Consider the following 11673-nt stretch of genomic DNA (forward strand, 5'->3'; position numbering starts at 1 on the left):
AAAACTCACATTGACACCAGCCATCCCTCGAAGACGCCTCCCTGCAGATCCATATGACACCGCTGCTCCTTGTCCGTATTGTCAACCTCTCCTCTACCCATGAGGCATCCGCCGCCTGGGTCTCCGGCCTCGTTGCTCCATCCCCACCATGGACCTATTGGACCTCCCCTCATCAGCCAATCTGGTGGAAGGGGATCGGCGAAAAGGAGCACGGCGGCAGGGCATCTTTGCAGTCCGTGCTATCCTTCTGCGTCGAGGATGAAGACGATACTTCCGAGAGGAAGAGTAGGCCGACAGCGGGGCGTAAGAGACGCCGGAGGGAATGAGGATTTTTTCCTTCCTTTCCGATGAACCCTAGCCTTGATGGCTTTCTCACCTTGGGGATGGCTGCAGCGGCGAGACGGCGCCAGGTAGGAGGGGGCGGAGGGGCGACGGCGCACGTATAGGGGAGGAGAGGCGACACCACTGGATAGAGGGAGGCGGCCGAGGGTAGCGGCGGCGCTGGAGTGGGAGGAGGAGGCGCGCGAGGCAGAGGGCATGGGGGAGAAGGAGGCGCTCGACGCGGAAGGTTTCGCTCGACAGGTTTTTCGTTCTTTCCCTTTTTTTTACCCCTCTTTTTTTCTTGCCCAACCAATGCTTTCGACGTGGCACGCACGAGAGGTCGCCCTTGTAGCGACTGTTAATGGGTTTAATTAGGCCCAGACTATAAGCGTCCCTTCATCGGTTGGATAGATGTAGCGACAGTTGTTGTTTAGATGATGGCTTTAGTCTTATTGTTGTATCATTTTGTAAGTTTTGTAAGAATAATTAATAAAGTGGCCGTATACATCACCCAGATGCAGAGGCCAGGGGTCATCCTCCTTTTCTAAAAAAAAACTCACGCTGCCAGTGCCAGAGGCTTGACCGAGGAGGAGCGGCAATGGCACGACGGCGTAGATTTTTGGCAGGAAGGTGGACATGGTTGCGATGGCCTCGCGGTCGATCTCGTCGAATGTGTGGAAGATGACGGCGGACGGGGTAGTCGTGTGGCACGCCATTGAGCGCATGACGACTTTGAGCATGGCGTCGTCGGGGTCCGCGGTGAGGATGAAGTCCGGCACCCAGTCCAGGACCGTGCTGTCCATGCATCCATTCCTTAGCTGCCCAGCCTCTGTTTCTCAAAGGAAGCAAAAAACACTTCTGAGGGGAACAATGCCCATGTCGACGAGCCTCTGGCATTGCTAGTACATCATGAAGGAGCACGCGCTTGTGATCCAGAAGGTGACACATTGAAGACCCATGTCCTTGGCCGCGTAGAGGATGTGCTCAATGTCGGAGACGACGCAGGACACGGGCGGGAGGCTGGAGACGAGGCTCCTGAAGTGCGGGGCCAGAGCCTCCGTGGTGGACAGCACGGCAGCCATGTCCTACGCCGCGTCGGCATCGAATTCTAGCAAGCCATCCGGGACGGCGGCGAAGCGGAACCCAGGGACCCTCGCAAGCGCGCCGGGGCCGCGCGAGCGGAGGAGGCGGCGGCGGTTGTGCTCGGTGTGGACGAACGTGATCTGGAAGCCGTGGCAACGGTGGAGGAGCTTGGCTAGCTGGAGCGCCGGCTTGACATGGCCCTGCGCCGGGAATGGGAAGAACACGGCGTGACGCTTCTCCACGCCGGCGGCTGCCTGCAATGTCGACATGGCCTGCAGCTCCAAGCACGTTGAAAGAGCTGGAGTGGAGAGGAGGATCGTTCAGCTAGCACCGGCACTGATTGATCCACACTGACACTGTATAGTATTAATGATGAATTGATGGTGTACAGCGACGCGGTTCATCCTAGACCAAACGATCACCACGTTTCACCATCAAACCTTTTTCCTGTCCCTGTCCAAAAATAAGAGAGGAGTGTTCCACCGAGCCTCCTCAGAGCTCAGACGAATCCGACCGTCCGTTGCGTTCGCTTGATGGAGTTTCGGCCGTCGGATCAAGCCATCGGACGTGCTCTGCCGTCGGATCTGAGACTAGCACTATAGGAATGAATACACTAGTAGAAAAGGGGGCAATGGTCTTGGCCGGGCCACCCCATTAGTCCCGTTTCAGTCCAGAACCGAGACCCATGGGGCATTGGACCCGGTTCGTGAGCCTCGGAGGCCGGCCGGGCCACGTGGGCCATTGGTCCCGGTTCGTCTGGACCTTTTGGTCCCGGTTGGTGGGACGAACCGGGACCAATGGGCCTCGCTCCTGGCCCACCACCATTGGTCCCGGTTGGTGGCATGAAACGGGACTAAAGGGCGGCCTTTGGTCCCGGTTCATGCCACCAACCGGAACTAAAGGGTTTGTCCTCGTTGCGGTCAGAGTTTAGTCCCACCTTGCCAACCGAAGGGCGCTCACACCGGTTTATAAGCCCCTCCCTCTCTGTCTTGTTGAGCTCCTCTCCAAGTGAAAATAGATGCCCTGATACAGAGAATTTGACCTAAATTCATATTGAATTTCTCTGAAGTTAGTAGAAATTTATTATGAATTTAGGTTGAATTCTCTCTATAAGCGCATCTATGCTCATTTTTTTAGTAAAGTTAATCACAACTATTTTTTCTTCTATTTATTTCTGAGTAGTTTTTTATATAGTTTTTTTCTGCTATATTTATTTTTTTCTATTTATTTCTGAATTGTAATAAGTCATTAAAAATAAAAAAGAGGCGCAATGCTCGTTAATTAGCTTCAAGCCTTTTGGAATAGTGTAAACTGCACTGCACATAGCTCCGTGCAGTCTACCCTATTCCTCAAAGCTTGAAGCTAAGCAACGTGCAGGTTAGCATTGAGCCTCTTCTTCATCATCTCTGCACTCAGGGCTTATAAACCGCTGCGAGTGCCTCTCGCTTGGCGAGGTGGGACTAAAAAACAGCTGCAGAAAGAATCAACTAAAAAACTCTTTTACCGGTTCATGCCAGAAACCGGTACTAAAAGGTGCTCGTGAGGCACCAGCCTTAAAACATGTACCAAATAAAATGCCTTTGTAACAGCCTTAGAACTGGTACTGAAGTAATCAACTACAAAGCTTTTATAAACCTCTAGTATTATTGAAACTGAAATTATATATAATTTTGTTACAAACTTTAATAGCAAAAAGAATTATCATAAAAGAAAATAAATAAGTAATTAGAATTCTGTTCAAAACATTAAAAGCAAAAAGAATTATCATAAAAGAAAATTAATAAGTAATTAGAATTTTGTTACAAACTTTAATAGCAAAAAGAATTATCATAAAAGAAAAAAAACTAATTAGAATTCTGTTCAAAACATTAGAAGCAAAAAGAATTATCATAAAAGAAAATAAATAAGTAATTAGAATTTTGTTACAAACTTTAATAGCAAAAAAAATTATCATAAAGGAAAATAAATAAGTAATTAGAATTCTGTTCAAAACATTAAAAGCAAAAAGAATTATCATAAAAGAAAATAAATAAGTAATTAGAATTTTGTTACAAACTTTAATAGCAAAAAGAATTATCATAAAAGAAAATAAATAAGTAATTAGAATTCTGTTCAAAACATTAAAAGCAAATAGAATTATCATAAAAGTAAATAAATAAGTAATTAGGATTTTGTTACAAACTTTAATAGCAAAAAGAATTATCATAAAAAAATAAGTAATTAGACGGGTGCATTGGTACCGGTTGATGGCACCAACCGGGACCAATGACCCACCTTTAGTCCCGGTTGGTGCCTCCAACCGGGACCAAAGGTCTCTGTTTCCCACCCTTTGGGCTGCTGAAAAGAGGCCTTTGGTCCCGGTTGGTAGCTCCAACCGGGACTAAAGGGGGGCATTAGTCCCGGTTTGTGCCACGAACCGGTACCAATGCCTTTGCTATATAAGTAGCACTTAGGAAAATTTCAGAAACGCCCATCCCCACTTCAATCTCTTCTCCTGCTCTCCCCCGACGGCGGCGAATCCATCCACAACGCCGGCAGGCTGCCCGAGCCAGCCCTCGCCCCGCGTCGCCCCGTCTCACGCCGCCCCGGCCCGCGCCGCCCCGCCCCGCCCCGCGCCGCACCTCGCCGTCGCCGTCGCCGTCGCCGTGAGCAACTAATTTAATTTGACGTTAGTAGTAGTTAATTTAGATGTGTAGTTAATTTTGTTAGATTTTTTTTTAGATTTTTTGTAGGTCATAGATTTTTTTGTTAGATGTGTAGTAATTTAGATGTTTAGTTCATAGATTTTTCTGTTAGATTTTTTCATATTGTGTAATTAATTTGTTCATATTGTGTTAGATTTTTTTTCTGTTAATAGATTTTTTTGGTGATATTATTGTTGAATATGCATGTTTGTATGTTCATATATATGCAAAGATCGAATATGTCAAATTTTTATGATTTTTTCTGTTCATAGAATTTTTATGATTTTTTTCTGTTGTAATTTTGTTCATAGAATTTTAATGATTTTTTTGTTCATAGTATTTTCTTTGTCAACTTATTGTGTATGTATAGGAAAATTGTGAATGATATAAGCCATTTATGAATATGCTCATATTTAGAATAGAGGAAAAATGAAAAAAAATAAGAAGAGAAAGTGTTTAATATAATTAGTTAGAAAAATAATAGAACTATAGTTAAACTAGTTTAATTTTAGTAAGTATTACTTTATTTTATTTATAGTAAGTGCTTCATATATAGTTGAACTAGCTAGTTGATTTAATAAACTACTTTATTTTACTATATATAGAAGTAGTTTGTTTTTAGTATGTACTACTTTATTTATTTATAGTAAGTGCTTAGTAGTTGAACTAGTTGATTTAATTAATAAAACTACTTTATTTAATTATTTATAGAAGTAGTTCCCGCATCAATGTCGGCGATGCCTATCCCGCATCCTCGTCGTCGTCGACTCGGCGGTGGAGGCCTGCTTGATCAGGGTCATGTTCGGAACTGGGCTCCGCCGGGCTGGTATTGGGAGGTGCTACCTTCCGGGGGACTTAGGTTGGTGAGGAGGCAGCCCGTTGTTGACTCGATCCTTGTTTGGTGGCAGTCGCGTGGGCCAGTGACGGTGCCGAGGCTTCCGGACACCGCGGAGGTGGTACGTCACCGTGTCAGCGAGGAGGACGAGTACGTCCGTCGCTACATGGTTGCATTGGAGGGCAAGTTCGACAATACCTGGCAGATTCTTCAGGGATCTCACTTGAGCTATGATCCTGTGATGGTTCCTTATCTTTGGGTGTCCACCGCCAGCGACGATACCCACGGGCGCTACGGTTCTAGTTGTATTAGTGATGTTATATTAGTGATAATATTCGACGATGTACGGACACCAAGAGATGATGTACTTTTGCTTATAATTGAATGCATGCTAATTTGAATACTACTTTATTTTATGATTTGGTTTTGCTTATTTTAAGATTTGGTTTTGCTTATTGAATGCTCATATTGGAAAAGTTCTCCTTCATTCCCGTGTGCTAGACAATTTGGTGTAATAATGCACTCGGGATGAAAGGAGGAGCTACGTACCATCACCGATAGTCAACCCGTGATTAATAATAATGATCTAGTTTAATATTTGAATTATGAACATAGGCCGGAAATGTCGTACTCGGACGACGAAAACCGCCCGGGGGAGTGCGACTGGTGCCACGACGACCGAGGTATGTGCGACAGGTTCATTGAGCTGGACGAAGATTGGCGCTTCAGCATTAAGCTCGAGGAGACCTTCGATGTTCATACGGTACGCAATGACGACAATAGTTTTTTTCGTAATTAAGCACGACTTCAACTATTTTAACGTGTATTTTTCATCTTTTCCAATTCAACTAGCTTATCCCATGCTATGCAAGACGCTATGTCTTGGAGAGGATGGGTTTTGAAGACCATGAAAGTATGGAAACCAAAAAAATTCTCCTAAGGACCCATCATGGTGTGGATTTTCAAGTAAAGTTGTACAATGATGAGAGTGTAACCCATTTTGGTTGCAAAAATTGGGAAGCACTTTGCAAGATGTATGGTTTTGATGAGGGTATGCTTGTCACCATGGATCTTGGTGATCCTACAATCGAGCAAGACAGACCTTCGATTTGGGTCCTTGTGGATAACCTCCAATTCTTCCCCCATGTGAGCTTAACATAGTTATTAAGTAATTTATATTGTTTATTTCAAAATAGTTGATGTCTTATTTCCATTGACAGCTTATTTTCATTCTTTAAAGAATGTGCGGAAGATGGTAGACAAAACCCACTACACCGATGGCTATAGGGAGAAAAATCATCTGATCGCATTTTGTACTGATCTTGAGAATTACAATGTCTACAATCGAACTCCTCAACATTATGGTCAATACGTGCCACTAGTGCACGTGTTGAACTACGGTAACTACCGTGGAGATACCCTGGTAAGATTTTTTACTATTACAACATTCGTGCATCTTTTTGCACACTTCTAAAACTAGTACATCATTGCTAACTACGAAGTTATTACTATGTTTTTCAACAGATAATCCCGAATGATTGTGTGCCTCATCTGATGTATACGCACGATAGCCTTCATGTTTTGAACATACAACCAGGTCTTCCTACGAATCTGAACTGTCCATACCGGGTTTCTAAAAGAAGTGGAGACATGACAATCAAAGAATGGAAAAAATGTATGGACAGTCATAAGGAGCTTCTTGGAAGCAAAAGGCAGTGAAGCACAAGAATTGGAGACAGGATGATCTCCATTCTTCATAATGGAGAGTCAGGGTCTATATTATTTTATGCTATTTTACCTTAAGGGTGTTTAGGTCCTACCTGATACTGATGATCATGTGCTAAGAACAATTATGTAGGGTTGGGTTCGATGACTATGAGGATGATGATCGTATGACTTATTATTAATAACAAGTAGAAGTTGTATGATGATGCATGATTAGTAGGACTTGTTATTATATATGATGATGTATGATGCGAGCATGCATGAGTTATTATATCAGCGGGTGAAATGAACATAGCAGCAGCGTTGGTAAACCAAGGACGAAGATATAAGAGAGGACACTTCTCTCTATTAGCTAGCTAATAACAACCTAAAAATAACCCCCCAAACCCCTAAAGCAGCCACTTTTTCTTTAAAAAAAAGAAAAGCATCGCCTTTTGGTCCCGGTTGGTGCCACCAACCGGGACCAAAGGCCCCCCTACCTGGGCTCGGCGCACCGGCCACGTGGAGGACCATATGTCCCAGTTCGTGTTAGAACCGGGACTAAAGGGGGGAGGTATTAGTAACGACCCATTAGTCCCGGTTCATGAACCGGGACTAAAGGCTCTTACGAACCGGGACAAATGCCCCCTTTTCTACTAGTGATAGTTACTCCCGCTTCGTGCCACCGCGCGTAATTCCAGCGCCCCCACGAGGGCATTTTCGTCATTTTGTGTCCTATGGTATAAAATGGGGCCGCTCCTGTGGAGAGGAAACCTGGCCGTTGCTCCTCCCGCATAGCTGCACTCGTGCCGCCCCCTTCCTCTTCCTCCTGCCTCACCTCTCTCTCCTTCCAGACCCTAGAGCAGCCCGCGCCTCCCTGCTCCGCCGCTGTCATCTCCTTCGCCCTACCGGCCGCCGCCACACAACATGAGGTGGAATGCGACCCATTCCCCGCGCCGTCCCCTCGGCCCAGGCTACCCTTAGCGCCACGGTCGCCATGCCCCTACCGTCTCCTCGACAGGAGGAAGAGCGAGGCCGCAAACGGATCTGGAGACTGAATCGCGCTCCAATGGCTCCTGCGTGGCATGATGCATGTTAAGGTGATCTTTTTGTACATCTGTTCTTCCTCTGTCCTAGGTTCTCCATGCTTCCAGATTTTGATTTTGCCTTCAATTTTGACGCAGGGTGGTTGCTATCTCGTATCTCTCCTCCTTCCTCTTGGTGCCCGTGGCGTTCCTGCGACTGCTATGTAAATGGACTTAGAGGTTGAACCTTTTTTCTCTCTGTTTGTTTGGTTTCTCATCACGATTTATGAGTACAGCTTGTTCGTGTGCTGCTAGGTGAGCTTCTTCTCCTCTAATCTTGTGTGTTGCAGTCTACCTTGAGGAGAGGGATTAGTGTTTTTTGTTTTCTTCTTGTGGGAGAGATTCTCAGGTTTAGCTAGGTTCCAAAGAAGAGCTTTTTTTCTTTGTCTTTTTTGTTTTGTTTGTACCTTGCTGCCAAGGAGAGCCTTGGATCTAGCTAATATTTTACAAAGTACATGCTTCCTGCCTTGCTTGGTTGGTTGGCCATATTCTGACCTATGTCTGTGTATGCATAGATGTGCTAGGTAAGATATATCAGGAACCCCTGCAGGATTAAGCGTCATCGGCAAGGAGTAGGCTTGAGATAGTTGCTAATGTTTCAATCCTACTAGGCGTTGCCTTGTTATTAATGTTTAATACGACAGTGGAAAGGAGGAGTTCATTGCGGTCTGTAAGATGGATGTGTGATCCGTGGAGTGAAGATCCATCTGGCATCCATGGATGGCTGAGGCAAGGATATAGTTGCTGAATAGAAAATAGATCTGTGGAGAGTGCATCAGTACGATGCTAATTGAACTTTTGAGACTTACTTAAGTTAAGCAAGAAATTCAGTCATGCAACCGAAGTAGAGCCTCTTCAGCAAGAGAGCATGCAGATTTTAAGTTTTTTATAGCCTGCTCCAGATGCTGTAGAGTTAAGGTTGTAAATTTCGTGAATCATTTTGTTCCAGCTTTTTTTAGTGTATAGTCTAACTGTATAAGGTTACTTACTATACGCAGATTTACTTTGCCATTGTTGATCACGTCCTTCTCTCTGTGCTATGAATCATATACCTACTTATTGATTCTTAGGATCCATTTTAGTTATGCTAAACTTACGTCCTTCCGACAACAGTTTAGTGATTATTCATAAGGGACGCTCCATATTCCTAGATGCAAAGGATCACTAGGTATGGTCTGACTTGGCCTTTGTACTTCACTTCACTCCAGATTAGAGATTGTTAATGAGAAGTTAGTTGGTGTAATTTGTGATCAAAGTTGGTCCCTGCTACTTTAAATCTAATTGCACAACTCAGTGGGTAGGCTCGGTTTACCTGAAGCTTGATGTTCTCGCCTACAGTTTTTGCTACTTTCATTGGTATTGCAAAGACATGTAATGTCTGTAGTAGCATACCTCACATATAGATTTTCATGATACTGAGATTTTTTTTGACGGATAACACTAGGATTTTAGATAGCTTTTTTTGTAGAATTCTCAAACTATTCTTAATTCCGCCGGCCTATCTACTTGGATCTCACGTCGCTTGTGCTGAAGAAGTTGTGCGTTCTCAGCTTGTAGCCCCTGTCGTAGTTGCTAGAAATTTAATTTTGCTTGAGACGTTTTAGCCATGTCCAACAAAAATAGATGTTACATGCTTGGAAAAGGCTACTTAGGCTTGATGCTAAGCTCTTCTCATGGTAAAAGGGTGTTATCTTTTGGGTTACTTGACGCTAAACTCTTGGCATTCAGTTAACTGTGTACCGTCCTGGACTCACTAGTACTTACAGCTGAGAAGTATTGTTTGCTTTGGCTGAAGATATACTGATTTTGCCCCAAAAGAAACCATGCATATTGCAATTTGCTTGATTCCCACTTGTGTTACTATTAAGCATGGTTTCTTTTTTTCAGGAGCCTATATGTGCTGTGTACCTGTGTTGGTGCCTTTATAGAAGATCCATTATGCCTTCCTCTCGGTAACCACAACAAGCTTTTACTTATACCCTGAAGCATGGTGTGGATCCTGTCAATATAATGTATTTGGAAATTTTACCTTCTCTTCTTTTATATTACTACAATGTTCGTACAGAGTGACGCTTTGTGTTTCAAATGCTCTAATACTTCCATGTTACAGATATCTGTGGAGCTTAATTATGTATATCTGTCGTTGTAAGTTAGTTTTGCCCATGGACCTTTTTTCACACATCTACTTTCTGCTGACATGAATAATGGAGTTCTGATGTTGATGTGACGATGTCAAGGATTATAACTATGTTCACATATCTGTAGTGCTTGGAATTGTTGATAAACTGATATGTAGCATAAATATTGGATGGCCAATAAAGCAGGGCTCATGATGATTATAAATTTTATAGCTTGTGTATAGAATGGTAATGTTAAACTTTTATTTCTTAAGATATTACGGTTGGTTTGCTAGGCTAAATCATAAGATATGAGGTAAGGTATGTGACAAGAAGACCTAATGAGGGCAAACATATATTGAACATTAGTTAGAAGTTTATATGTACAATAGGGTCTTCAATTTGCAGTATGGGTTGCTTTTTAGATCAGATTCTGGTTTGTCAGATTTCGGGAGTAGGGACTTAGTTCTATTTTTATTGGAGAAGTGCTCTATTTGCTTGGGCTAATATTACTGGCTTACTCGCATGATAATTGTTGCAAGATATATGTGACAAGTTGTACTCTATATGCATGGTGATTGTTCCCAAATTACCTTTCAAGAATTAGTCGTTTGCAGCCACGTCAAAAAATAATAATAGTTTGCAGATATTTATCTAACCATTAGCGGCTTCAGCTTCCTGGTCATCTTTCTCTTGGAAATGAATTGGCCATATTTCTTTGGAAATGAATAGCTGTTGCTACCCAGGTAATTGAACTTTCTTCTACAATAGAGCAAACTAAGTAGTTTTGCTTTAGAGTTGTTGTTTAATAGTAGCACTACCGCTGAGTAACTAGATCATTGGCTGCCACTATGTAAATCTTAGTTGCACTAAGAGTCCATCTATTTTGATTTCATAATCATGGTTCTTCCGTCATGGTATTATGATTTCATACATGCCAACAGGCATCCACAAGATTTGTTCTTTACTTCTGCAAATAATAGTGTGTTTTCCCACAAAAGTACACGCGCTGTGGCGGCGAGCCGTGGCAACCATGTTCTTTGTTTTGAAAGCGTATAAGATAAGAGCATGTTTCTTAGTTATTTTGGCAATGCCGTCCTTTACATTACAGGGTGTTTTACACAAACAATTAGGATATTATCTACGTATGCAGATTTGTTAGTTAAATTTACCGCACCTTTGAAACCTGCAGTTGTTTACTAATCTCTTAAATCTTTAAATGGTGTGCTTCATTCCTTTAATTTTAGAACTAGAAAGGTGCAGTTAAATAAGAGTTGTTGGCAGCATCGTTGATCATGTGTTTAATCATTTGTGTGGAGTAGTATTAATGTTCTTCCTGCAATGGTTGATAGAAATCCATGTAAGAACTTTATCCTGCCATATTTCTCTTTGTTTGTTTTTCCTTATTTCCGTTTCCTCTGTTTCTTCTAGTGTATTTTCATGTTTATTTTCGCTCAAAAGAATTAGAGATGGAGCTTGGGCCAACAATCTCTGAGCAGAGCAGCTGTGTGCCTTTCAAATATGCCTTTACTGTTCAGCTTCTTAATTGTATAGAACTGTCGAAACTGTTAATTTGCTGCTCCTGTAGGTTGATTAATTAACCTTGTGTTTCTCCCTCCTGGGCAAGTTTTCTATCGCATACACACGTGGGTTGTTGTAATAGTAGTAAAAAAATTGGAAAAATAAGACAGATTTAATAGTAGTCATATTAGTTGTATGGAAATCAATTCATTTTATGCAGAAGCAAGTTTTACCGCTAAATTGGAATGAATTCTCTGATCGACCGAAACAAAATTTTGGCACACAGCAGAAAATTCTGAGAAATAATTTATTTTCACAAAGTT

General features: G+C 42.8%; 1 pseudogene; it reads right to left on the bottom strand.

Annotated features, from left to right (window-relative positions):
• LOC119305946 overlaps positions 1 to 1673 on the bottom strand; it is a 72146-nt pseudogene extending 70473 nt beyond the window's left edge.
• Between the last annotated feature and the right edge of the window lie 10000 nt (positions 1674 to 11673).

The sequence above is a fragment of the Triticum dicoccoides genome, chromosome 5B (assembly GCF_002162155.2).
Source record: "Triticum dicoccoides isolate Atlit2015 ecotype Zavitan chromosome 5B, WEW_v2.0, whole genome shotgun sequence".
Classification (NCBI taxonomy): Eukaryota; Viridiplantae; Streptophyta; class Magnoliopsida; order Poales; family Poaceae; genus Triticum; species Triticum dicoccoides.